The 5359-nt window shown below is 38.6% G+C and overlaps 1 long non-coding RNA gene across 1 annotated transcript; it reads left to right on the forward strand.

Moving 5' to 3' along the window:
• The first annotated feature begins 568 nt into the window (after nt 1-568).
• On the forward strand, nt 569-5141 carry LOC114563519 (uncharacterized). The gene is made up of 3 exons (XR_003693632.1): nt 569-810; nt 3273-3344; nt 4591-5141. It is a non-coding gene; the product is annotated as an uncharacterized LOC114563519 (long non-coding RNA).
• Nucleotides 5142-5359: the final 218 nt, after the last annotated feature.

Raw genomic sequence — 5359 nt, forward strand, 5'->3', positions numbered from 1 at the left:
TGGTAGCATTAGCATTACCATCAGCATGTGGGCTAGCATCAATGGACACATGGCTTGTCAATTCATGTTATTTCCTTTCAATGTATTTAAGTACTAGGTGAAAGAGTAGAAAGCATGATTTGATAAATACGACACATACACAGTTAATTTCAAGTCATTTATTTTAGGTTAATGGATTTACCCAAGGTCATCAAAATGTCTCTTTCACCTGTTCTCATTTTCAAGCAGGGAGCTGGGTCGAAGTGGCAAACAGGAAGTGACAGAGTCTGGAGTAATTTATAGGGGGGAGGACCTGGAACAGTCCAAGTGTAAGCCAGTACAGAGAGGAGGTACTGGAGTGTCTTAAGATTTTGGTTTTTGAGAAGCTTGTTCAGCATATAACATTTAATTTCTGGTTTTATAGTTGGTATCTTGTGTATTGATGTAGCCAGAAATGTTTTGGAATGTTGAGGTAACATGATGGGGTTGATTGATTTCCAATTAACTTTGGTTCGTCTTGTAGGAGGGGCTTCAGGTATAAAGGAAGGTGGCAGAGGCTTCTCAGGGGGCAACAGGTTTGGCCTGGAAGGGTGTAGGTGGTTGAGCCCAATAGTTAGTGCCTGAGTTAGGCTTTTGTATTGTTTACTATTTGTTTAGTATGATCATTTAAATAGTTTGTACTTAGCTTCTTTGTTTTTGATATGTTTTTGTAATAATTCATCCATGCACTACCGCTCTTTCCCCGTGAATGGGGGAGAAATAAATCAAAGCACCCGGTGAAGAGCTCCTGAGTCCATGTCTCCTTCTTCCACCATGGGGCTAAACCTTACAGTATGTATTGTGATTTTTTTTTTTTTTTTTTTTTGCGACCATTTTTACAGTTGATTCTTTTCCCTAGACTATTTTTTTACCAATGTTTCACCTAAATATTTTCTGTTTATATGGCACCACTGACGGCAACTACATCATGTTTCCAGCAAAACAGACCGAAAGCAGAATTTGCAGAAAATACATGTTTTACTTTTCTACAAATAAAATAAATGTCAGACTGACTGACATGTGATGTGCTTTTGGCTTAGAAAAAAAAGTTTTTAGAAATGTCTCATGCTATATTGTCTCTAAAATTGTATTATTCAACTTTTGTTTTTGTTACAGAAGGTAAAGAAAATCGCAATACTCAATACTATCGAACAGAGGTGTCAAAAGTATTCACGTTCATTACTCAAGTAGAAGTATAGATACTAGGGTTTGAAAAGACTTCTGTAGAAGTTGAAGTATCAACTCAAGCTTTTTACTCAAGTAAAAGTACTGGTTTCAAAACTACTTAAAGTATAAAAGTAATGTAAGGGGGAAAAAATGCCATTAAGGACAAAAGCTTAGCCTGCTCCACAGGGGCCTAATACTGCGTATATTAATAGACCGATATTGTATTGCCATTATTACTATTTTGCTTAATATTGGCTTAGCAACTTTAAAAACTGTTTACTGTTAATTTTAACTATTGTAAGATTCATATTTTGTTGCTTTGGACAAAAGTGTCTGCTAAATACAATAACTATAACCCTTCCCAAAAGCTACATTAAAGCTGAGAGTAGTACAGTACATGCCCTGGAAAAGGGCACCAATACAAGAGAAGCTAATTAAGCAATTCAAGGAACACTGATCCTTGTATCAAAACTGATTTTTATAGATCACACAGACTTTTCAGCTACCAAACAGGCCAATATAAATTTGCGGCCCGGAGTGGGGAAGGGGGTTCCTGGATTTGATTGGGTCAGGCCAGTGCCAATAAAGAAAATTAACCAATGGGCCGCTGTGAGTTCTTTAGGGGCCGGCGCAGCCAAAAAGAAAAATTATTAGTATTTATATTGGTGATTCGGCCCAAAAATGTGTCTGCCCACTGGGAAAATGCCCGGTATGCCAGATGGCCAGTCCAGCCCTGGGAGTAACAAGGCTATTTTTAAAATGTAAGGAGTAGAAAGTACAGATAATTGCGTGAAAATGTAAGGAGTAGAAGTATAAAGTATGCTGTAAAATAATTACTCCAGTAAAGTATACATAACCAAAATTTCTACTTAAGTAACATAACAAAGTATTTGTACTTCGTTACTTGACACCGCTGCTATCGAATCACATTCCTTTTAGAATCGCAATAAATGATTATCGCAATACAAATCAAATCGGCACCAATGTATGGTGAAAAAATCATATCGGGACAAAAGCATATCATCCAAGACCTACTGACTTTGTATGTAATCGCACCACATCTGCATTTAGTTTTACTTTTCGTCCCTTAGAGCTGTTAGTACAACCACACTCCTCCACTGGTGACCACTGAGCAGGGTTAGGATGATGTTACAGCAGCTCGGAGCCTGGCTCAAGGTCGAGTGAACGGCACTCCCTCTGCCCACATTTTCTCAGCCAACCCAATGTCACCTTTGGACAAGCTTCTGTGGCTAATGCTCACATTGCTCACATTTGAACCAGGGTCATCCAGTTGATGAATTGCCTGCTGTGCCATCAGCAGTTGACAAATAAATACATCCATAACACAAGCACACAGTTTTACTTAACAGAAACTGTTCATAATATTTATGTAATTCATATGAGCCTTCATTATAAACACATTATAAACACATTCTGTGGCGGAGTTTCAGTTTGTTCTATAGCCTATAATTGCCCCCTTTCCTTTTTTGGGAACTGATGATATTATTTAGATAAGTTAAGATAACAATAACAATAAGCTAGACAGTTGAATTTGAAGTTCCTAAAGCCAAGCCTATTCTACTAATTAGTAACACATCCGCTTATGCTGTAGATCACCTAAAATGTTCGGATGTTTCCCAGTCACTGTCTGACAGCTGGTAGTGTGAGAGAGGAAGCCACAAATTAACAGCAACACAACTAAAGAATTATTTTATGCAGCTTGGCAACGTGTTTATAAATTGCTTCAATATTTAGGTTTGGATTTTCATGTAGCTGTCAACGGTCAGCTTTGTTTTGGATGCTGTACTGTATGTACATTTCAACATTGCTGTTATTTGAGTAATTTAACAAAATTTTTAAGTGTCACCTTGCTTCACTCTGTTACTGTATAGACACACTCCATTAGAGCCAATCAATCGCTCACTCTAGTATAGACACCCACATATAGACTACACTGTGATTGCCCAAGGTATCAATAACAAAAAACACTCCTTACATCTTTTTGCTTAAGCTAATGAAAGGTACATGCCATGCACCAGGACGAACCTCACCATTTTCTCCTCTGCAATTTCTTCCCTTCAATCTAGGAACCCCACTTCAACTACAGTGAAGCAGTGTCGCCCTTGACAATGCTACTGACACTGAAATAAAACTACCAGGTATGTTGTATATCATGCCAGGACATGCCTATCACGTAATCTTGAAAAGTGGAGAAAAATGATAAAAAAATGATTTTAATTTGTTCCCTTCACCTTAGTGTTTTACACACAACCTCAAAGCCAATAGAACGGCTCCAGCCACATTTCGATCCAATGAATAATGATGACGTTTGTAAGCTTCAGATGATCGGAAAGTGTGGCGTCTGTCATGTAACAGCTGCTGATATATTATAGTGGTTTATCTTCATCTGAGCAAGGCATCTCATCCCTCATTCAACGCTCAGCTTGCACAGTACATGGCCACACTAATTCCGCTCCAACCAACATGCACACAGATCTGCACAAACCTCTCTCCTGGGGTGATTGAAAAATGGTCAAGCCTGGGAGCTTTAGAGAACAGGTCTGAAAGATTAACTTTCGCTCTAGCTGCCATAATACTTTGCCTCTCTCTGCATCTTCCAGTGCTACGGTGATGAAGGCATGATGAGAGAAAGCCTTTTTTTTTTCATCTCTCTCCCTTCAGCAGTGTTGCCTCCAGCTTTTCCAGCTGCCATAAAGCCCGCCTGTAGGTTCCTCTGCTAGGCTTGACTGCTGACTACTGATTTATTCAGAATCTAAGCTGTTGCACCATTGAATTGCATTGATTTGTAGTATATTACAGCATGTGTGATATGGCATTTATTGGAAAATCAAAGCCATAAGCAGCCATAGATTAGCTATGCATTCTTTGACCTGGAAATGTGCTCATTATTCATCATAATATACATCATATATACCCAGCCTTTCATCTTGGATGAAAGTATTTAGTATTTAACAAAAATAATTGTGTCATGGTAAATACTTCATGTGATCTATTTAAAGTCTTTATATTCCTGAGGTATGTCAAGACTTGTACTTTCAGTATTCACTTTCACACCCTCAGATATATATTTCCACACTGGGAGATGTAAATGTGTCTAGAAATAAGCTTTTATATCTATGCAGTTTTCTTCTGTAATACAAAAAGGAAATAGTTAAGAGGTGAAATCGTGAAAGTACCTAAAGAAAGACATTTTGTCATAACGATATTTATCCAGGCTGCATGATGCATAAAAATACAAGGTGGCTCTGTCCAAAGTTGTGTTGCATCTGACAGCAGTATTGGTGGGTCAACCCAGCCTCCCTTGTTGTCCTACTCATTGACAGGGAGGTTATTTAGGATGCATTGCTGGAGTCTGACAGCTGTCTGCTCTCTGACACCTTTCAGCATGCTGCTCACCCAGAGGTACCTGGAGGTGCCAAGGATGTACACTGCACATCTGTCTATCAGGGAACATGGAGCGAATGGAACATGCACCAGGCTTGCATCAAAGGGAGCTGAAGTGATGGACGTACAGGTGTATGACAGTGGAGGTGTGCAAAGGCTTCGTTGGCTGTTGTAATGTGACAACTTCACAGACCAGATTGAGGTGATTTTCATGTTTCAAAGGTGCGCTACAAACAATTGTTTCAGAGTATTTATTGCAATGATTCAGTTCAAAGCGAAAGAACGTGATGATTTGTGACGATGATGAAGTGGACCCACTATTTGAAATAATGTTAATAAGTGGTCTTCGGGGATGTCAGTGGTGCAGAACAAGATTTCAAATGAAACGGTGTGAAATACTGTGTCCAATGAATTCCCAGGGTCCATTAATGCTCCTGGATATATTTAATTGGTTATGTGAATATACCTGTAATATACTGTATAAATCCATTAGTATCATATTTCATATATCTGTGATGGACCTTTTAATTCATGTAGCATGTGATGTCAAAAGTGGCTGACTCATTTCCAGAATGGACATTGATATCTTTTCATCTCATTTGATTTGATACTCTACATTGCCATACTTTTCCAAATACCTTTCTGTTATGTAGTATATGCTGTATTGATGAACATGACAATGATGTCAATAAGACAGTAAAACCGCCAGTATGCCATTTCCTGCAGACATATTGAATCATTGTAGCATTCAGGAGGTGTGAGTGAGCAT

The sequence above is a fragment of the Perca flavescens genome, chromosome 11, assembly GCF_004354835.1.
Source record: "Perca flavescens isolate YP-PL-M2 chromosome 11, PFLA_1.0, whole genome shotgun sequence".
Classification (NCBI taxonomy): Eukaryota; Metazoa; Chordata; class Actinopteri; order Perciformes; family Percidae; genus Perca; species Perca flavescens.